The sequence below is a fragment of the Saimiri boliviensis genome, chromosome 12 (assembly GCF_048565385.1).
Source record: "Saimiri boliviensis isolate mSaiBol1 chromosome 12, mSaiBol1.pri, whole genome shotgun sequence".
In the NCBI taxonomy this organism is placed as follows: domain Eukaryota; kingdom Metazoa; phylum Chordata; class Mammalia; order Primates; family Cebidae; genus Saimiri; species Saimiri boliviensis.
In genome coordinates this window covers 82791207-82815138 of record NC_133460.1, presented here as the reverse complement: position 1 = coordinate 82815138, position 23932 = coordinate 82791207, and the positions used below count along the sequence as shown (strand labels likewise).

The following is a 23932-nucleotide window of genomic DNA, read 5'->3' as shown; positions in this document are numbered from 1 at the left end:
GTGTCAAGAGTGGGGCCAAGTGGAGATAATTGAATCATGGGGGCAGTTTCCCCCATACTGTTCTTGTGGTGGTAAGTCTCACAAGGTCTAATGGTTTTATAAATGGGAGTTCCCTGCATAAGCTCTCTCTTGCTTGCCACCATGTAAGATGTGACTTTCCTTCTCCTTTGCCTTCTGTCATGATTGTGAGGCCTCAGTCATGTGGAACTGTGAGTCCAGTCCATTAAACTTCTTTCCTTTATAAATTACCCAGTCTCAAGTATGTCTTTATTAGCAGTGTGAGAACAGACAAATACAATAAATTGGTACCAGGCAGTGGGGTGCTGCTGTAAAGATAACCCAAATGTAGAAGTGACTTTGGAACTAGGTAATAGGTTGAAACAGTTTGGAGAGCTTGGAAGAGAAAAGGAAGATGTGGCAAAGTTTGGAACTTCCTAGAGACTTGTTGAATTACTTTGACCAAAATGCTGATACTGCTATGCATAATAAAGTTCAGGTTATGGTGGTCTCAGATGGAGATGAGAAACTTGTTGGAAACTGGAATAAGGGTTACTCTTGCTATGTTTTAGCAAAGAGATTGGTGGCATTTTCCCCTGCCCTAGAGATCTGTGGAACTTTGAACTTGAGAGGTACCTGGTGGAAGAAATTTCTAACCAGAAAAGCATTCAAGAGGTGACAGTGCATAAAAGTTTGGAAAATTTGCAGTCTGACAATGGAATAGAAAAGAAAAACCCATTTTCTGTGGAGAAATTCAAGCCTGCTGCAGAAATATGCATAAGTAACAAGGAGCTGAATGTTAATCACCAAGGCAATGGGGAAAATGTTTCCAGGGCATGTCAGAGACCTTTGCATGGCAGCCCCTGCCATCACAGGCCTGATGGCCTCAGGAAAAAAAAGGGTTTTATGGGCCAGGCCCAGGGCACCCATGCATGTTCAGTCTACAAACTTGGTGCCCTATGTGCCAGCTGCTCCAGCTGTGGGTAAAAGGAGCCACGGTATAACTTGGGCCATGGCTTTGGAGGGTGCAAACCCAAAGCCTTGGCAGCTTCCACATGATGTTCAGCCTGCAGATGCACAGAAGTCAAAAATTGAGGTTTGTGAACCTCCATCTAGACATCAGAGGATGTATGGAAACACCTGGATGTCCGGGCAGAGGTGTACCGCAGAGGTGGAGCCCTCATGGAGAACCTCTCTGCTAGGGAAGTACAGAAGGGAAATGTGGGGTGAGAGCCCCCTCGCAGAGTGGAGGCAGAAGGGAAATGTGGGGTGGGAACCCACACACAGAGTTCCCACTGGGGCACTACCTAGTGGAGCTGTGGGAAGATGGCCACCATCCTCCAGACCCCAGAATGGGAGATCCGTTGACAGCTTGCACTGTGCAACTAGAAAAGCCTCAGACACTCAATGCCAGCCCATGAAAGCATCCAGAAGTGGGGTTGTACCCTGCAAAGCCACAGGAGTGGAGCTGCCCAAGACCACGAGAACCCATCTCTTGCATCAGCATAACCTGGATGTGAGATAGGGAGTCAAAGGAGACAATTTTGAAGCTTTAAGATTTGACTGCCCTGCTGGATTCCAGACATGCATGGGGGCTGTAGTCCCTTCATTTTGGCCAATTTCTCCCATTTGGAATGGATATATTTACCTAATGCCTGTACCCCCATTGTATCTAGGAAGTAATTAACTTGCTTTTGATTTTACAGGCTCATAGGTGGAAGGGACTTGCCTTGTCTCAGATGAGACTCTGGATTGTGGACTTTTGAATTAATGCTGAAATAAGTTAAGACTTTGGGGGACTGTTGAGAAGGCACGATTGGTTTTGAGATGTGAGGACATTAGATTTGGTAGGTGCCAGGGATGGAATGATATGGTTTGGCTGTGTCCCCACTCAAATTTCACCCTGAATTGTAATAATCACCCCTATAGGTCAAGGGTGGAGCCAGGTGGAGATAATTGAATCATGAGGGCATTTTCGCCATACTGTTCTAGTAATAGTGAATAAATCTCATGAGAGTTGATGGCTTTACAAATGAGAGTTCCCCTGCACCAGTTCTCTCTTGCCTGCTACCATGTATGACATGACTTTGCTCCTCATTCCCCTTCTGCCATGATTGTGAGGACTCCCCAGCCATGTGGATCTGTGAGTTAAACCTCTTTCCTTTAAAATTTACCCAGTCTTGGGGTATGTCTTTATTAGCAGCATGAGAACAGACTAGTAGATAGCTGGAGGCCAACCAACGCAAACCCAGCACACTAAACAAAAATACAATCAAGGATCCTCACAGAGTCCACTTCACTCCCTTGCTAACTCCACTGGAGCAGGTTCTGGCTGCAAGACCTGAAGATGAATTATATCACAAGGCTCTTTGCAGATACTCCCCAGTACCAGCTCAGAGCCGGGTAGCTTTACTGGAAAGTTAGACCCAGAAAAGCAAAAATAATCACTACAGTTTGGCTCTCAGGAAGCCCCATTCCTAGGGGAAGAGGGAGAGCACCACATCAAGGGAACACCCTGTGGGACAAAAGAATCTGTACAGTAGCCCTTGAACCCCAGATCTTCCCTCTGACAAAGTCTACCCAAATGAGAAGAAACCAGAGAAACAATTCAGGTAATATGACAAAACAAGGTTCTTACTCCCCTCACCTCCCAAAGATCATACCAGCTCACCAGCAATGGCTTCAAACCAAGAAGAAATCTCTGAATTGCCAGAAAAAGAATTCAGAAGGATGATTATTAAGCTAATGAAGGAGACACCAGAGAAAGGTGAAGTCCAACTTAAAAAAATCAAAAACATAATATGGGATATGAAAGTAAATTCTTAAGTGAAATAGATAGCTTAAATAAAAAACAATCACAACTTCTGGAAATCAAGGACACACTTAGACAAATGCAAAGTGCCCTGGAAAGTCTCAGTGATAGAATAAAACAAGCAGGAGAAAGAACTTCAGAGCTCTAAGATAAGACTTTTGAATTAATCCAATCCATCAAAGACAAATAAAAAAGAATCTTAAAAAATGAATGAAACCTCCAAGAAATTTGGGACTATGTCAAATATCCAAACCTAAGAATAATTGGTGTTCCCAAGGAAGAAAATAAATCTAAATGTTTGGAAAACATATTTGAGGAAATAATTGAGGAAAAATTTCCCAGATTTGCTAGAGATCTATACATCCAAATACATGAAGCTCAAAGAGCACCTGGGGAATTCACTGCAAAACGATCATTGCCTAGGCACATGGCCATCAGGTTATCTAAAGTCACGATGAAGGAAAGAAGCTTAAGAGCTGTGAGGCAAGAGCATCAAGTAGCCTATAAAGTAAAACCTTTTAGATTACAAAAAATTTCCCAGCAAAAACTCTACAAGCTAGAAGGGATTGGGTTCCTATTTTCAGCCTACTTAAAGGAAAAAATTATCAGGCAAGAATTGACTGAAACTAAGCTTCATAAATGAAGGAAAGATAGTCTTTTTTCAGACAAACAAAGGCTGCGAGAATTTGCCATTACCAAGCCAGCACTACAGGAGCTGCTAAAAGGCGCTCTAACTCTTGAAACAAATGTTCAAAATACACCAAAATAGAACCTTCTTAAAGCATAAATCTCACAGGATCTATATAACAATAACACAATTAAAAAAACCCACAATGTATTCAGGCAATATGAATGTTGAATGTAAATGGCCTAACTGATCCACTTAAAAGATACAGAATAGCAGAATGGATAAGAATTCACCAACCATGTCTCTGCTGTCTTCAGGAGACTCACCTAACACATAAGGACTCACATAAACTTAAGGTAAAGAGGTAGAAAAAGATACTCCATGCAAATGGACACCAAAAGCCAGCAGGAATAGCTATTCTTATATCAGACAAAACAAACTTTAAAGCAACAGCAATTAAAAAGGACAAAGAGGAACAATACATAGTGATAAAAGAACTAGTCCAATAGGAAAAGGTCACAATTCTAAATATATATGTACTCAATACTAGAGCTCCCAGATTTATACAACAATTACTGCTAGACCTAAGAAATGAGGTATATGGCAACACAGTAATAGTGGGAGACTTTAATACTCCACTGACAGCACTAGACAGGTCAACAAGACAGAAAGTCAACAAAGAAACAATGAACGTAAACTATACCCTAAAACAAATGGACTTAACAGATATTTCCAGAACATTCTACCCAACAACTGCAGAATATACATTCTATTCATCAGTACATGGAACATTCTCCAAGATAAACCATATGATAGGCCACAAAACCAGTCTCAGTAAACTTAAAAAAATCAAAATTATATCAAGTACTTTTTCAGGCCACAGTGGAAGAAAATTGGAAACCGACTCCAAAAAGAAGCCTCAAAGCCATGAAAATACATGGAAATTAAGCAACCTGCTCCTGAATGATCAATGGGTCAACAATGAAATTAAGATGAAAATTTAAACATTTTTTGAATGAATAATAGTAGTGACACAACCTATCAAAACCTCTGGGATACAGCAAATGCAGTGCTAAGAGGAGAATTCATAGTATTAATTGCCTACATCAAAAAGTCTGAAAGAGTGCAAATAAACAATCTAAGGTCACACCTCATGGAACTGGAGAAACAAGAACAATTCAAACCCAAACCCAGCAGAAGAAAAGAAATAATGAAGACAAGAGCAGAACCAAATAAAATTGAAAGAAACAAACAAAAACTCAAAAGATAAATGAAACAAAAAGCTAGTTCTTTAAAAAGATAAATAAAATTGATAGACCATTAGCAAGATTAACCAAGAAAAGAAGAGAGAAGATCCAAAATAAGCTCAATTAGAAATGAAATGCAGACATTACAACTGATACCACAAACACACAAAAGATTATTTAAGGCTACTATAAACAATATGTGCATAAACTAGAAAACCTAGAGGAGATGGATAAACTCCTGCAAATATACAACCCTCTTATATTAAACCAGGAAGATATAGAATCTCTGAACAGACCAATAACAAGCAGCAAGATTGAAATGGTAATTTTTAAATTGCCAAAAAAAAATAAGTACAGGACCAGATGGATTCACAGCTGAATTCTACCAGACATTCAAATAAGAATTGGTACCAATCCTATTAACACCATTTCACAAGATAGAGAAAAAGGGAATTCTCTCTAAATAATTCTATGAAGCCAGTATCATCCTGATAACAAAACCAGGGAAAGATACAACAAAAGAAGAAAACTACAGAGCCTATCCTTGATGAACATAGATGTGAAAATCTTCAATAAAATACTAGAGAACCAAATCCAACAGCATATCAAAAAGATAATCCACCATGATCAAGTGGATTTCATACCAGGGATGCAAGGATTGTTTAACATATGTAAATCAATAAATGTGGTATACCACATAAAATTAAAAACAAAAATCACATGATCATCTCAATAGATGCAGAAAAAGCATTTGACAAAATCCAACATTATTTTATGATTAAAACTCTCAGCAAATTGGCATAGAAGCTACATACTTTAACGTAACAAAAGCCGTCTATGACAAACCCACAGCCAACAATATACCAAACAGGAAAATGCTGAAAGCATTTTCCCTGAGAACTAAAACAAGACAAGGATGCCCACTTTCACTGCTTTTGTTCAACATAGTACTGGAAGTCTTAGCTAGATAAATCAGAAAAGAGAAAGAAATAAAGGGCATCTAAACCAGTAAACAGGAAGTCAAACTGTCACTGTTTGCTGATTGTATTAGTCTGTTCTCATGCTGCTAATAAAGATATACCTGAGACTGAGTAATTTATAAAGGAACGAGATTTAACTGACTCACAGTTCCACGTGACTGGGGAGGCCTTATGATCATGATGAAAGGCAAACGAGGAGCAAAGTCAAGTTGTACATGGCAGCAGGCAAGAGAGAGCTTGTTTAGGGGAACTCCCATTTATAAAACCATCAGATCTTGTGAGACCTATTCACTACTACCAGAACACTGTGGGGGAAATCACCCCCATGATTCAATTATCTCCACCTGACCCTGCCCTTGACACATGGGAATTATTACAATTCAAGGTGTGATTTGGGTGGGGACACAGCCAAACCATATCACCAATGATATGATCATATACCTAGAAAACCCTAAAGACTCATCCAGAAAACTCCTAGAACTAGTAAATGAATTCAGCAAAGTTTCAGGATACAAAATAAATGTACACAGATCGGTAGTTCTGCTATATAGCAACAGCAACCAAGCTGAGAATCAAATCAATAACTCAACTCCTTTCACAATAGCTGCCAAAAAAAAAAAAAAAGGAATATACCTAACCAAGGACGTGAAAGGCCTCTGCAAGGAAAGCTACAAACACTGCTGAAAGAAATCGTAGATAACACAAAGAAATGGAAACACATCCCATGCTCATGGATGGGTAGAATCAATATTGTGAAAAATCACCATACTGTTAAAAGCAATCTACAAGTTCAATGCAATTTGCATCCAAATATCACCATCATTCTTCATGGAACTAGAAAAAACAATCCTAAAATTCATATAGAACCAAAAAAGGAGCCCATGTAGCCAAAGCAAGATTAAGCAAAAAGAACAAATCTGGATGCATCACATTCCCAAACTTTAAACTATACTGTAAGACCATGGTCACCAAAACAGCATGGTACTGGTATGAAAATAGGCACATAGACCAATAGAACAGAATAGAGAACCCAGAAATAAAGCCAAATACTTACAGCCAACTGAGCCTTTGTTGGCTAATCCTTACACAACAAAGTGGGGAAAGGACACCTTATTCAACAAATGGTGCTGGGATAATTAGCAAGCCACATGTAGAAGAATGAGACTAGATCCTAATCTTTCACTTTATACAAAAATCAACTCATGATGGATCAAATAGTTAAATCTAAGATCTGAAACCATAAAAATTCTGGAAGATAACATTGGAAAAACCCCTCTATACACTGGCTTAGGCAAAACTTCATGTCCAAGAACCCAAAAGCCAATGCAACAAAAACGAAGATAAATAGATGGAACTTAATTAAACTGAAAAGCTTCTGCACAGAAAGTGAAATAAACAGCGGAGTTAACAGACAACCCACAGAGTGAGAGAAAAATCTTTACAATCTCTACATCCAAACAAGGACTAATATCCAGAATCCATAAATAACTCAAATCAGCAAGAAAAAACACAGTCCCATCCAAAAGTGGGCTAAGGACATGAATAGACAGTTCTCAAAAGAAGTTATACAAATGGCCAAGAAGCATATGGAAAAATGCTCGACATCACTAATTATCAGGGAAGTACAAATCGAAACAACATTTTGATACCACCTCACTCCTGCAATAATGGTTATAATAAAAAATTAGATGTTGGCATACATGCAGTGAAAAGGGAACACTTTTACATTATTGGTGGGAATGTAAACTAGTACAACCACTATGGAAAACAGTGTGTAGATCTGCTGTTTGATCCAGCAATCCCACTAGTAGGTATCTACACAGAGGAAACGAAGTCATACAAAAAAGATACTTGTATGTGCATGCTCATAGCAGCTCAATTCACAATTGCAAAAATATGGAACCAGCCGAAATGCCCATCAATCCACAAGTAGATGAAGAAATTGTGTTCGTGCCCACCCAGGGACGCCAAAAAAGCAAAACAAAACAAAACAAAGAAGGAAAGAAAGAAAGAAAGAAATTGTGGCATATCTACACCATGGAATACTACTCAGCCATAAAACAGAATGAAGTAATGGCATCTGCAGCAACCTGGATGGAATTGGAGACCATTATTCTAAGTGAAGTAACTCAGGAATGGAAAACCAAATATTGTTTTCACTCATATGTGGGAACTAAGCTATGAGAATGCAAAGGATGATACACTGGACTTTGGAGACTCGGGGGGGAAAGGGTGGGGTGTGGCAAGAGATAAAAGACCACACATTGGGTGCAGTGTACACTGCTTGGATCATGGGTGCACCAAAATCTCAGAAATCACCACTAAATAACTTATTCATATAACTAAATACCACCTGTTCCCCCAACCCTATTGAAATTAAAAATAAATACATAAGGCCAGACATTGTGTCTCACACCTGTAATCCCAGCACTCTGGGAGGCCGTGGCTGGTGGATTACTTGAGGTCAGGAGTTGAAGACCAACCTGGGCAACGTGACAAAATGCTGTCTCCACCACAGAATACAAACATTAGACAGGTGTGGTGGTGCACACCTGTATTTGCAGCTACTCAGGAGACTGATGCAGGAGGATTGCTTAAACCCAGGAGGCAGAGGTTGCAGTGAGCTGGGATCACGCCACTGCATTCCAGCCTGGGTGACAGAGTGAGACTCCATCTAAAAGTGAATAAATAAATAAATAAAATACATAAATAAAAATAAAGTATACAAGGAGATGTGTGTGTTATATGCAAATCCTACACCATCTTTGTTAATTTTGTTTACAGACAGTTATAGCTCACTGCAGCCTCAACCTCCTGGGCTCAGGCAATCCTTCCACCTGAGTCACCTAAGTAGCTGAAACCACAGACATACGCCACCATGCCCAGTGAATTTTTTAAAAATAATTTTGTAGACATGAGGATCTTGCTTTGTTGCCCAGGCTGGTCTTGAACTCCTGACCACAAGGAATCCTTCTACCTCAACCTCTCAAAGTGCCAGGATTATAGGTGTGAGCTGTGGCACCCAGCACACACCATTTTATATAAGGGACTAGAGCATCCACGGATTTTGGTGTCTGCAGAGGTCCTGGAACCAATCACCCACAGACGTAGAAAAAAGACTAGTAGAAACTCGCTAAATATTTGTTACACGATTATCCTTTTTTTTCTTGAGATGGCGATCTCCCTATATTGCCCAGGCTTGTCTGGATCTCCTTCCTCAAGTGATCCTCCTGCCTCAGCCTCTTGAGTAGCTGGGGCTACAGGCACACACCACCTCACCTGGCTACAATGATCCTTTCTATCCATCAAGGGTACACCAAGATGAGAATTTGGCTAGACAAGTCAAAGAGTTACATCCTCAGGAACACCCTAAAATGTGTAACCCAGTCCCTCATCTAGGGTTATGGGGCCCCATCCAAGAAGGACAGCTCCAGCCAGAAAGCATTTTTTCTGCTCTCCAAGTCTGCTACATTATTTCACACCTTGCTTCCTTTGCACGTCTTGTCCCTTTCTCTCCTTCCTCCACCTCCATCAGAATCCAAGAGATGTCATCTCTACAAAACTTTACCAGTTTCTGGCCGGGCGCGGTGGCTCAAGCCTGTAATCCCAGCACTTTGGGAGGCTGAGGCGGGTGGATCACGAGGTCGAGAGATCGAGACCATCCTGGTCAACATGGTGAAACTCCGTCTCTACCAAAAATACAAAAAACTAGCTGGGCGTGGTAGCGCGTGCCTGTAATCCTAGCTACTTAGGAGGCTGAGGCAGGAGAATTGCCTGAACCCAGGAGGCGGAGGTTGCGGTGAGCCGAGATTGCGCCATTGCACTCCAGCCTGGGTAACAAGAGCGAAACTCCGTCTCAAAAAAAAAAAAAACTTTACCAGTTTCCCTGGACTAACAAGTCACTTCTGCCTCCTCCCTCCACCCGCCTTCCCAAAGAGCTCTCATCATCCTTCTTATAGTGCTCCCCACCAGATCATAATTACATATGTGTGTCTGTACCCCACCAAAGCCAGCGTCGTTGTTAAACACAGTACATGGCACAGGGGCCTTGCGCTTGTGTATTGGATGGACTGGTCCTCTCTCTGTCCTTTCAGGGAGGCCCGGGAATGCGGAGCCAAAAGAAAAATCAAGTAATCAACAACTTTAGTTAACACTCTTATTCCTCAAGAACACTTTTGGAGACAGCTTCTCCCTACACCAAATTCCTCTACCTCTAGAAATAATTTTGCAAAGCATATGATGAATTACCTGGGAGTAGGCAGAACTTACGAAGAGCAATTCCACTTCACTTGGTTCCTCTACCCGCCTTTAGGCTGATTCATAGTAGTTAAAATCTCTGAAGCCCAGGTTTAAATTCTAGCTCTGCTTCTTACTAGCTGTGCAACTTTGAGCAAGTTACTTAATCTTTCTGTACCTGAGTTTTCTGATGCCTAAAATAATAGTAGTGACACCAAAGAAAGTGGGCAAGGGTTGTGAGAATTAAATGATACAATCTAGGTGAAGTACCCAGCTCCTAGGACATTATAAGCACTCCATAAGCAGTAGCTGCCTTGTGAACAGTCCAATCTGAAAGATGACAAGCCCATTCTATTTAAACTTTCAGAGAGCTGGATTTGCTCCAAGACATCCGGAGCAGGGAGAGGGTGTTGTGGCCTCTCTGGAGTTCTGCCTGGAGGCTCAGACAACTGGTGTCATCGACCTTTGGTTCTCATCTGGATCCATCGCTCACCAGCCATGGCCCTAGCCTAAGTAGCTTATCTTCTCAAAGCCTTACGTCCCCAGTAGGGCTGGCAGTTCTGCGCTGCCTCACAAGGGGGTGCCGAAAAGATCAATTCATGTTAGCAAAGTGCTTTGGAAATGTAACATGCTAAATATTAATGGGTCTCTCTGAGTGTCGGGAAATGTGCAATATGAACTCTGCTCAGGGCAAGCTGAAGGTGGGGAGAGCAATTCTGGGCAGCCCGATTGCCACATCCTTGGTCTAATTGGGAGGTGGTGCTTATGACGGAGTGAGCGCAGTGGGCATCTGGGGGCTGGGCAGGGCTGCGGTTGGCAGCTCTGGAAGGAAGGATGTTCTGAGGAACCACCCAATCCATAAATAGACAGAAGCCTGGAGTGGGTCTTGGGGAAACCCAGAAAAGTCCTTGTGTTTCTTTACAAAAAGCAGACACAAACTCACTCGTCGCTGCGCTCTCTCTTTCTCTCTTGCTCACTCTCACGCCTCAATTTCGGAAAGGACAGCACTCTGAGGATCTGTTAGACATCTGAGTTCTTGTCCTGTTCTTAACCTCCCAATCCCCCTGGGTAGGGTGATAAGTAGATATTTTTATTAATCTTAGCCAGAACTTTCCATCTAAAATCTTTAGCACGGCCAGACATCAGGGCCTCTCTGCACATGCCCTCACTGAACGGCTCTGGAGGAAAGCATCCCCTTAGAATACTGTTCCTCTGTCACCTCTTCCAGGAAGACTTCTTGGACCTAGCCAGTCTGAGCTGCGGACTTCTCTTCAGGGTTTCTGTAATGGCTGTGCTTGCGTATGTAAGTGCACGTAACAGAAATCCTCAGTGCTCTGCTCACATTCTCTTGCCATCATCATTTTCTGCTCACTTATGACTCTCTACTGCCGATGGCCATTTTCTGCTCACTTATGACTCTCTACTGCCGATGGCCACACTCTCTACTGTACTTGGCCAGAGGTCAGGCCAGGCCAGAAGGTAGAGATTAATGGGCAAATATCCTAAATTCTCGCCTTCAGATGGGACATCACTAACAGCTTCTGTGCTGTGTCTGAGAGATCCCCAATGGGACGGAGCTCAGTTGCTCACAGCAGGACCCTGTTCATTAGCATACCCTGTACTCATTTCCTTTCCTTGCCTGTCTCAGCTTTTCATTCTCTACTGGTACTTCTTGGGGTCTCTATCTGGGACTCTTTCTGGGGCACTCAACCTAAGACACTGGACATGCCCTGCTAAGGGTTATCTGTTTGTGCCTCTCTTTCTCACTAGATATGAGCTATTTACAGGAGGAGACTATGTCTACTTCACCTTTTTATCTTCAATATTTTGCATCGTGCCTGGAATAGAAGTGCTTAGTAAATATTTGTTGAATTAATTAATTAATTAAATCAATGATTCACTAAAACTCAGTTACCTCATCTGTAAAACGGAGACCTACCAAAACCACCTACCTCATTGGGTAATCATGAGTATTACCATGGGATGAATTTTCCCATCGGTTTGGCAAACTAGCTAATAAGGGAAAAGGGGAAATACAAATTACATGAAGTTTTGCTCCTAAGGGACAGAGAAGGGTAAGTTGAAGCAATTAGATTTTCTTTTTTCTTTTCCTTCCTTCCTTTCTTTCATTTTCTCTCTCTCTCTCTCTCTCTCTCTCTCTCTCTCTCTCTCTCTCTCTCTCTCTCTCTCTCTCTCTCTCTCTCTCTCTTCTTTCTTTCTCAGGGTCTTGCTCTGTTACCCAGGCTGGAGTGCAGTGGTACGATCATGGCTCTCTGCAGCTTCCCAGCTAGCTGGGACTACTGGCTACATGCCCGCTTATCAATTAGATTTTTAAAATTGCAATGACAATTCTGTTTTCAATCAGGAGAATGGTAGAGGAAGATCAGGGTAAGGAACAATCAGATCAGGTATGGGGTGGTTAAAGGATGATATTAATAATATCTGGTACTTAGTGAGTCCTTATATAACATTTCCCTCATATTCTCAGTATCAGCCCAGGAACAAGGGATTTTGTCCCAGGGCTTAGTAGGAAAACAAATACCTGTAATAACTGAACATTCCAAATGCGGTCAAAACTTGCATCCCAGGCTGGCTGTTCCTAGAGCCCTGTGTATCTCCTGCAGCTCTGGCCTCTGGGAGTCCATCATCTCAGTAGAACAGCAGCTTCTGCCATCTATAACAGCCAACAACATTTCCTTTCTGCTCATGCCAGCTCCTCAGGCCTCTCTCTTTTCTGTTTTTCACATTTAAAAAAACTGGCTGGCTATTCTTTATGCATTTTCTGCATTGTTGCCTTTCTTCCTGGCTTTTTGACTTTCTCAGTGCTCAAAGAAAGGGAAGAGCATGAATCTGTAAAAAAAAAAAAAAAAAAAAAAAAAAATCGTCCAAAAAGCTGAAGCCAGAGGATGAGCCAGTGCTCCAGAAAAAGCTGAAAGCAACCGAAGGGACTCAATCATGATGTTTGGAGAACATTAAGCAAAGGCTAAACTCATTGTTTTCCAAAGTGTGGAAATGTGTATGTGTGACAGACAGAGAGATCAAACTATTTCACGTCTGGCTTTCTACTCACCTTCCCCAGTCTTTAAAAAAGTGTTCCAACGGGGGCCGCCAAGATGGCCCAGAGAAGCCAGGATCAGAATGCAGCTCCCAGCGAAGGAGGCTCAGAGGGCTAGAGGACTTCACCTTCCAAACGAGGTGCCCGGTTCTTTTCTGTGGGACTGATAGGGCACTGGAATTAGGCCCAGGGAAGGAGCCGCAAGGCAGAGCCGCCCAGGGGGGCAAATCAAGATGAAGGGGTAAGTCCCCACCGGAAACGTGCAGCTAGCTCAGAGGGCCGGGGTATTTAACACCGTCGGTGCTCTGTTTAGGATCCTGTGCTTACCTCATCCCTCCGGCAACCCTCCGTCCACAAGAGCCCTGCTAGACGGTGGGGCCCGCCAGTAGCCTCGGCAGCTCGGTGAGTTGTCGCAGGGACCTGGGCCGGAGTTTGCACTAATGCCGGCGGGACCGACTTTCCCACAGAGGAAGGCAGAGTTGAAAGCACGGAAACAGACCCTAAGGCCTGGCAGGCCACGCCTCCACAGAACTGAAACTGAAGCCCTCGCTAGAGAGCTTGGCAGCAAATACACCAGCTTGAACCCAACCAGAAACACTGAGCTCTGGCAGAGACGCCATTGGGGCCAATCTCACCTGCAAACAGACTCCGGGGAAGGACCACCCACCCGGCAACCTGCCTGACTCCTAGAGAGCCCAGCGGCGCCCTCTACAGGGCAAAAAAGATACAGCTCCAACCTCAGTAAAAAAAAAAAAAGTCCACTCAGAGAGGACTCCTGAAAGACCAACTTCAAGGATTAAAGGGAGATAAATCCACGAGGAAGGGAAAAAAAACAGCACAAAAAGGATGCAACCATCAAAGAACAGAACACTTCTTCTCATCCCAGGCATTACAACTCCTCACCATCAAGGGAACGAAAGAAGAGAGAATGAATCTGTCAAATTGACAGAAGCAGGCTTCAGAAGCTGGATAATAACAAACTTCTCTGAGTTAAAAGACCATGTACTAACCCAATGCACAGAAACTAAGAGCCTTGAAAAAACTTAGGCAAATGCTAACTAGAATAACCAGCTTAGAGAAGACCATAAATGACTTGATGGAGCTGAAAAGCCCAGCACGAGAACTTCATGAGGCATACACAAATTTAAACAGCCGAATCGATCAAGCAGAAGAAAGGATATCAGAGATAGAAGATCAAATCAATGAAATAAAATGAGAAGGAAAAATTAGAGAAAAAAGAGCAAAAAGAAGTGAACAAAACCTCCAAGAACTATGGGATTATGTGAAAAGACCGAATCTGCCCTTGATTGGCGTACCTGAATGTGAAGGGGAGAATGAATCCAAGTTGGAAAACACTCTTCAAGATATTATCCAAGGTAACTTTCCCAACCTAAAAAGGCAGGCCAACATTCAAATCCGGGAAATACAGAGAACACCACAAAGATATTCCTCCAGAAGAGCAACCCCAAGGCACATAGTTGTGAGATTCGTCAGGGTTGAAATAAAGGAAAAAATCCTAAGGCCAGCCAGAGAGAAAGGTCAAGTCACCCACAAAGGAAAGACCATCAGACTCACAGTGGCTCTCTCCGCAGAAACCCTGCAAGCTAGAAGGGAGTGGGGGCCCATATTCAACATCCTTAAAGAAAAGAACTTTCAACCCAGAATTTCATATCTGGCCACACTAAGCTTCATAAGTGAAGGAGAAATAAAATCCTTTAAGGACAAGCAATTGCTGAGAGATTTTGTCGCTACAAGAACTGCCTTACAAGAGCTACTGAAGGAAGTACTAAGCAGGGAAAGAAACAACCAGTACCAGCCACTGCAAAAATGTACCAAATGGTAAAGAACAATGAAGCAATGAAGGAGCCACGTCAACTAATGGGCAAAACAACCAGCCAGTAACAAAGTGGCAGGATCAAATTCAAACATAACAATGTTAATGTTGAATGTAAATGGCCTAAATGCCTCAATCAAAAGACACAGACTGGCAAACTGGATAATCTATGTTTGATTGGCATACCTGAATGTGAAGGGGAGAATGAATCCAAGTTGGAAAACACTCCTCAAGATATTATTCAAGACAACTTTCCCAACCTAACAAGGCAGGCCAACATTCAAATCCTGGAAATACAGAGAACACCACAAAGATATTCCTCCAGAAGAGCAACCCCAAGGCACATAGTTGTCAGATTCGTTGGCATACCTCAGAATAAAAAGTCAAGACCCATCAGTGTGCTGTATTCAGGAGACCCATCTCACATGCAAAGACTGACATAGACTCAAAATAAAGGGATGGAAGAAGATTTACCAAGCAAATGGAGAGCAAAAAAAAGCAGGGGTAGCCATCCTGGTCTCTGATAAAACAGACTTTAAACCAACAAAGATCAAAAGAGACAAAGAAGGGCATTATATAATGGTAAAAGGACCAATGCAACAAGAAGAACTAAATATCCTAAATATTTATGCACCCAATATGGGAGCACCCAGATACATAAAGCAAGTTCTTAAAGACCGACAAAGACACTTAGACTCACGCACAATAATAGTGGGAGACTTTAACACTCCACTGACAATATTGGACAGATCAACGAGACAAAAAGTCAACAAGGATATCCAGGACTTGAAAACAGGTTTGGAGCAAGCAGACCTAATAGACATTTACAGGACACTCCACCCCAAATCCACAGAATACACATTCTTCTCAGCACCACATTGCACTTACTCCAGAATTGACCACATAATTGGAAGTAAATTACTTATCAGCAAATGCAAAAGAATGGAAATCCTATATACCAAGCATTCCTATACACCAATAACAGATAAACAGAGAGCCAAATCATGAGCAAACCCCCATTTACAAGTGCTACAAAGAGAATAAAATACCTAGGAATATAACTAACAAAGGAGGTAAAGAACTCTTCAAGGAGAGCTACAAACCACTGATCAAGGAAATAAGAGAGGGCACAAACAAATGGAGAAACATTCCATACTCATGGTTAGGAAGAATCAATATTGTGAAAATGGCCATACTGCTCAAAGTAATTTATAGATTCAGTGCTATCCCCATGAAGCTACCATTGACCTTCTTCACAGAACTGGAAAAAAACACTTTAAACTTCATACGGAACCAACATAGAGAGCCCACATAGCCAAGACGATCCTAATCAAAAAGAGAAAAGCTGGAGGCATCACGGCTACATGACTTCAAACTATACTACAAGGTTATAGTAATCAAAACAGCATGGTACTGGTACCAAAACAGAAATATAGACCAATGGAACAGAACAGAGGCCTTGGAAGCAATGCCACACATCTACAACCATCTGATCTTTGATAAACCTGACAAAAGCAATGGGGAAAGGATTCCTTGTTTAATAAATGGTGTTGGGAAAACTGGCTAGCCATATGCAGGAAGCTGAAACTGGACCCCTTCCTTACACCTTATACAAAAATTAACTCCAGATGGAGTAAAGATTTAAACATAAGAACTAACACCATAAAAACCCTAGAAGAAAACCTAGGCAAAACCATTCAGGACATAGGCAAAGGCAAGGACTTTATGACTAAAACATCAAAAGCAATGGCAACAAAAGCCAAAATAGAGAAATAGTACCTAATTAAACTTAAGAGCTTCTGCACAGCAAAATAAACAATCATTTAACAAGCAACCAATAGAATGTGAAAAAATTTTCACAATCTACCCATCAGACAAAGGGCTAATAACCAGAATCTACAAAGAACTAAAGCAGATTTACAGGAAAAAACAAACAAACAAACAAACAAACCCATTCAAAAGTGGGCAAAGGATATGAACAGATGCTTTTCAAAAGAAGACAAGTATGTGGCCAACAAACATATGAAAAAATGCTCATCATCACTGGTCATTAGAAAAATGCAAATCAAAACTACATTGAGATACCATCTCACGCCAGTTAGAATGGCGATCATTAAAAAATCTGGAGCAACAGATGCTTGAGAGGATGTGGAGAAAAAGGAACACTTTTACTCTGTTGGTGGGAGTGCAAATTAGTTCAACCATTGTGGAAGACAGTGTGGCAATTCCTCAAGGATCTAGAAATAGAAATTCCATTTGACCCAGCAATCCCATTACTGGGTACATGCCCAAAGGATTATAAATTGTTCTATCATAAAGACACATGCATGTATGTTCATTGTGGTGCTGTTTATGATAGCAAAGACCTGGAACCAACCCAGATGCCCATCAATGATAAACTGAACCAAAAAAATGTGGCACATACACACCATGGAATACTATGCAGCCATAAAAAATGAGTTTGTTTCCTTTGTAGAGACATGGATGAACCTAGAAACCATCATTTTCAGCAAACTGACACAAGAACATAAAACCAAACACTGCATGTTTTCACTCATAGGTGAGTGATGACCAATGAGAACACATGGGCACAGGGAAGGGAACAACACTCACAGGGCTAGGTGGGGGGTGGAGGGGAGGGGAGGGGGGACAGCGGGGGGTGGGAAGGAGGGGGAGGGATAACACCAGGAGAAATGCCTGACATAGGCAACGGGGTGGGGGGATGGAGACAGCAAACCACCATGGCAGGTATGTACCTGTGTAACAATCCTGCAGGATACAGGATGTGCACATGTACCCCAGAGCCCAAATACAAAAAAAAAAAAAAAGTGTTCCAACAAGAAATTGTATGATAATCAATAGAAGAGTGACTCGAATTCCACCAGACTGAAAGCACCTAAGCAATTTACAGTGAGTTCACATCATATAAATTCAACCATCGGCATTTGGGGAAAGAGAGAAACAAGGGAGAAATCACAATTGAAACCGTTTACTATATGCTGCCTGCCCCCCATCCATTGAGTGTATGCCCCAGTAGGAACATAAGATGGGAGATAATAAAATAATTGCTCATGTTGATTAGAAAGCATAGAAATACTATGTGCCAGGTAGTAGCCTAAAGACCTCATATACGTTAATAAACTTGGTCCTCAATCTATCCCTGTGAGGCAGGTACTATTATTATTCTGCTTTGCACATGAGAAAACTGATGCATAGACAAGTTGAGTAACTTGCCTGTAGTCATACAGCAAGTAAATGTTAGAGCCAATATTCAAAATTAGGCAGGATATAAATATTAGGATATAAAATTGCTGTTCTCAGTCAACCTCAGTTCCCAAATACTTCTGTAGGAAAAGCACCTAACCAGGCTCAGAATGATTCAGGTGTTCAGAGATCCATATTTTTTCATACCGCAGGGCTGCTAATACAAACCAACCAATTCCTCGGGCACACAACTACAGAATCAGTAATCTGTTGTGATGCTAGGGATGTTCAAGGAAAATCCTGATGATATGTCAATTTTACCTTACTATGCTGACTTGAGAATGTAACCTCATGCTAGATAAGAATCTTCTGTGGATGCAATTTGCTTAGGTCCCCAGGCCAAGGTGGAAAATCTCCTAGACACACAGCTGAAAGAACTTGCAGATCTTACAGCCGCAGTCAGAAATCTTTGAGAAGTCATGAAGAGTAGGAAATACCAGAGGATTTCTGATGAGAAACTATTTGGGCACATTTTTTCAGAAAGATTGGACTTGTTTCTAGAAACTATAGATAAGTACACTGGATATTAATGCGGCTAGCTTTTATTTTTCTTGATTGATTGATTGAGACACAGTCTTGCTCTGTTGCCCAGGCTGGAGTGCCGTGGCTGATCATAGCTCACCACAGTCTCAGACTCCTGGGGTCAAGTGATTTTTCCACCTCAGCCTCCCAAGTAGCTGGAACTACAGGCACACACCACCATGCCCAGCTAATTTTTAAATTTTTGTGGAGACAGGGTCTCACTTTCTTGCTCAGGCTGGTCTCAAAATCTTGATTGCAGGTGATCCTCCTACCTTGGTCTCTCAAAGTGCTGGAATTACGGTGTGAGCCACTGAGCTTGGCCAGTTTTTAGAATAGGTTTTCAAGATTAACCCATTCATTCACTCCACAAATATTTATTTGGCGCATGTCATGAGCCAGCCCTGTTCTTGGCACTGGGGATACAGCAGTGAATGAAACAGACAAAATCTTGCCTTCAAAGAGCTCACATTCTATCGGGAGACTGAAGACTAACAAGTATTTAGATAGTAATAAATGCTATTAAGTAAATAGGGTAAGGGGAAAGCAAGTGACAAGTCGTGGGGAGACGGGACTTTAAGTCTCTCATTACAGCTGAATGGTGTGAAGGAGCAAGCCATGGGGAAGCCTAAAGGAGCAGGGTTCCCAAGAGGAAACACCCAATATAAAAGCTCTAACATAGGAACCCAATGTGTTCAAGGGATAGCAAGGAGGTCAGCATGACCCAAGTGGAAACGTTTGAAAGTTCATGTGGGCAAGAAGAGGCCAGATGCCAGGTAGTGCAGGGTCCTACAGGCCACTGCAAGGACCTGGGGTTCATTTTTATTTGTTTTGTTTTTTTGTTTTTTTTAAGAGATGGGGTCTCACTATGTTGTCTGGGCTGGTCTCAAACTCCTGGCCTCAAGCAATCCTCCCACCTCCGCCTCCCAAAGTGCTGGGATTACGGATGTGAGCCACTACGTCTGGCCCCTGGGGTCAATTTTTTAGTGTGATGGGAAGCCTTGGAGGATCTTGAACAGCAAGAAATATGATCTGATTGGACTTTTAAAGCAATCATTCTGGCTGCTGAATAGACATGAGAACAGGCTGTCTCTGCTCCCTTCGTTGGAAGCGACCTCCTTCTCCGTGCTTCCACAATATTTACCATGTCTCGATTATAGCATTTGTTTAGCTCTTTTTGGGGTGTCCCCACTGGAGTGCAGCTTCCTTAGAGACAAAGTCTGAGCTTGTTTGTCCTTGTTCCTCCCCCTTGACTACCATGGACCACCCATGTCCACCCGTACACATACCTAGAACAGTGCTCACCGAGCAGATGCTCCATAACTCTGAAAGATGACTCATTCTTTCTCTTTCTTTCTTTCTTTCTTTCTTGCTTGCTTGCTTGCTTGCTTAAGATAGGGTCTCACTTCATTGCCTCGGCTACAGTGCAGTGGTATGATCATAACTCACTGCGGCCGCCGTCAACTTCCTAGGCTCATGGGATCTTTCCACCTCAGTCCCCCAAGTAGCTGGGACTGCAGGCTATTACACTTGGCTAATTTTTTATTTTTATTTTTTTTGCGGAGATGGAGTCTCACTATGTTGCTGAAGCCAGTCTCAAACTCCTGGGTTCAAGTGATCCTCCAGCCTCGGCCTCCCAGAGTGCTGGGGTTACAGGTATGAGCCATTGCACCTGGCTAACCAACCTTTCAGTGCAACAGGTTCCAACTGAAAAGGAGAAACTTTTGAACAGAGAACAAAACATTGAAGGGCCTGTCTTCATAAAAAAACAAGAGTTTCCATTAGAGAATACTCAAGACCTCAAGTTTCTCTCAAGGAATGTTGTAGCCTGATGATTTCGTCAACAGATGGGTAATGCTGCCTTTTAAGAATCTTTATAACTCTAAGCTTTTATAATTTGAAGAACAATTTTTAAGTCATGGAAAATTACTGGGGTTGGTTCCTACAAGAATGTGGATAATTCACCCTGAACCACTTATGGATGGTCACACTTTCACAGACTTCTCCCTGACCAGGAATGCCTTGGTGCATCTGTCAGTAAACCCCTTGTCCCTTTCGGGCTCATCTAAATATACCTGTGTGCTGGCTTGTATTCCAAATTATTAAGGTCACAGATGAAGTGGTATGTACATGCTGGGCACCACAATTTAATAGGGATGTAGACGCACTGGGATATGATCACGGGAGGCCAACCAGGGAGTGAGGGGTCTGAAAACCAGATATTAAAAGAAACAGCTGGAGGCTGGGCATGGTGGCTCTTGCCTGTAATGCCAGCAATTTGGGAGGTCAAAGCGGGTGGATCGCTTGAGCTCAGGAGTTCAAGGTCAGCCTGTGCAATGTGGCGAAAACCAATCTCTACAAAAAATAGAAAAATTAGCTGGACATGGTGGCACATATTTGTAGTCCCAGCTACTCAGGAGGCTGAGGTGGGAGGAACGCTTGAGCCCGGGAGATGGAGGTTGCAGTGAGCCAAGATCATGCCACTACACTACAGCCTAGGTGACAGAGTGAGATCCTGTCTCAAGAAAAAACAAAAACAAAAAACAAACAAATTAAAAAAATAAAAATAAAAAGGAACTGGACGTGCTTAGATTTCCTCTAGAAAAAATAAAATCTAGGGGAAGGCAGAAAAGCCATATTCTAGTGTTGGAAGGGCTGTCATATGGCACAGGGAGAGCCTTGTTGTGTGCTGTCCAGAAGGCAAGTATAGGACCAGTGGGGAGAAATTGCAAGAAGAAAGGTTTCTGTCCCGCTTAACAAAGCACCTTCTCAACACCTAGCCCAGGGCTTTTCCTGTGGTAGAAACACAGTGAACTGTAATTGAATCAGAGGCTTAACAATTTGAGCTATTCAGAAAAGGTTCACAAAGCCTCTAGAGCAGCTCTCCAGAAAGCTAGAGAAGGAATCCTACTGGAATGATGTTAGATTGAACAAGATCAGGAAAGGCAAAAGCCTTCACATTAAGTGCCAACTGTGATTACCTGATTGTGGCTGCCTGAAACAGTGGTGAGAACATTCTGAGGCTGCGTCTGTGCTCAGCAAGCATGCGGATATCAGGAAAAAATGTCTGCTGTGGGTAGAGGAGTAGCAAATGGCAACAAGAATGCCGTTCCCACTCTTCAAAGACTCCTTCCACCCTTCAGTCGTGTGCTCCTCCGTTGCTCTATGCTTGAATACTGGGCCTCTGGTGGCCCAGGGACAGTTGTTGGTATGAAATTCAATAAAATGTCTCCCAAACAGGTACACATTGTTGTATTCTACAAAATTAGCATGAAGCCTTCATCCACGAGCCCTGTGGCTTTCAGACCTGCTCAGAGACTTGGGGCAGCTGGCATTGATTCTGCTTGTTTCCTTAGAAGGAACAATATTGATCTACTGTACCGTGAAACCTGCCCCTGGGTCGCCTAGTTCCAACAAGCAATTCCCTTGTTTTCGGCAGCCATTTCAGAGTTCCCCAGATACTTCGCTTCCATTTGGCTCAGCCTCCAGCTAACAGGCTCCTTATGCTGGGTTCCACGAAACGGCGCCCAGTTTCATCTGTGTCAACATCCTGTCCTACCGCACTGGACAGCAACTTCTTCAAAGTCCGGAACAGCTGGCTCCTCACTTCAGTCCTGTGTAGATGACAGAGAAACAGGTGAATGAACAAGTCTGATATAGGCCATGCTGGCAGAGGAAAGCAAAATGGGGCTGGGAGATGGTGAAGGCGGGAGTCCAAGCTTTGCAGAGGGTGAGTTCGGGCTGGGAGTGCCTTAGTGGGAGGCTCAGCAGAGATGGGCAGGAGTCTCGAATGAGTAAAAACTTCTCCTAACATAGCGAGTACAATGTTATCGCTTGGAAGTCACCTCTAACGACCTGACAAGAGTTCCTAAGACTGGTCACAAAGTGTGACATCAAGGCCAGCACCGGACGAATGGGGAGGTAAAGTTTGGCATTTCCCTTCCTTCTAGATCCTCTCCCTTATACATGGATACTTCCTCAGGCCCAGGGAACTGTCACTTCCTCTACCCTGCAGAGAGTGCCCCCAGCACTTCTCCTGCCCCTTTGAACCCAGGACTTGTCTGTTCAGGGTTCTACGAGGTTCCTACCTCATCTGAACGCTGCTGGCCGCCAGATTACACAAGCTTCTGCCATCAAAACTGATCTTCCCCATGATGCTTGCAGCATTATTCACAACTGCCAAAAGGTAGATGCAACCCAGGTGCCTACTGACCGATAAGTGGATAAACAAAACATGGTGACTACGCACAATAGAATATTATTCAGCCTTAAATAGGAAATTCTGACATGTGCTACCACATGGATGAACACTGAGGATATAATACTAAGTGAAACAAGCCACTCACAAAAGGTCAAATACTGTATGATTCTATTTATGTGAGGTACCTGGAGTAGTCAGATTCACAGAGACAGAAAGAATGGCAGTTGCCAGGGGTTGGAGAGAGAGGGAAGAATAAGGAGTTGTTTGATGGATACAGTTTCAGGTCTGCAAGATGAAAAGGTTCTGAAGATTAGCCATACAACAATTCAAATATACTTAACGTTACTGAACTATACATTTAAATTAGTTAAAATGGTAAGTTTTATGTTATGTGTATTTTTCTATAATTAAAAAACTTTTAGAATTACACATACAAAACAAAACCCTCGATCTTCCCCTTGCACCATTCCCTGGAACTGTGCACCGGCTTCTGAAGTGAGCTGGTTCTCCACTTCCTTCATCTAAGAGTTTGATTCTGTGATCTCTACCAAAGAGGCCAGTTCAGCCAACAAACCCAGTGCAATAATGCAATCGCCCAGTGGGTTCATCTTGCCGGCTGCCCGGTTCATCTCTGAGAACAGCAGGTTTTTGCAGTAGATGCAAAATCAATAATAAATGCAGAGCCAGCTCAGCAGAAGCATAGGAGTTTATTATTATTCAAATTAGCCTCCCTAAAAATTTGAAGGGCAGGGTTTTTTAAGGACACTTTGGTGGGCAGGGGACTAGGGAATGGGACATGCTGATTGGTTGGGTCACAGATGAAAGCATAGGGATTTACAGCTCATCTTCTTGCACTGAGTCAGTTCCTGGGTAAAGGCCACAAGACCAGCTGGGCTAGTTTACCCATTTGGGTGGTGCCAGCTGGTTCATCAGAGTGCAAGATCTGAAAAATATCTTGAACACTAATCTAAGATTTTATAATAGTGATGTCTTTTATAGGAGCAACTGGGAAGTTAAGAATTTTGTGGCCTCTGGCTGCATGACTTCTGAGTCATAATTTCTAATCTTGTGACTAATTTGTTAGTTTTATAAAAGAGGTCTGATCCCCAAGCAAGGAGGGGGTTTGTTTCAGGAAAGGGCTGTTATTATCTTTGCTTCA

The 23932-nt window shown here is 42.6% G+C and overlaps 1 protein-coding gene across 2 annotated transcripts in view; it reads right to left on the bottom strand.

Annotated features, from left to right (window-relative positions):
* R3HCC1L (R3H domain and coiled-coil containing 1 like) overlaps positions 1–13557 on the bottom strand; it is a 125282-nt gene extending 111725 nt beyond the window's left edge. Inside the window, exons 1-3 of one of the 2 annotated variants that reach the window (XM_074382720.1) lie at positions 13283–13557; positions 12971–13118; positions 12443–12750 (exon numbers count right to left, since the gene is read on the bottom strand). The gene's annotated coding sequence lies outside the window, so the exon portion shown is untranslated. The remainder of the gene's footprint in view (positions 1–12442; positions 12751–12970; positions 13119–13282) is intronic. The other variant, XM_074382722.1, reaches the window with a different exon arrangement.
* Between the last annotated feature and the right edge of the window lie 10375 nt (positions 13558–23932).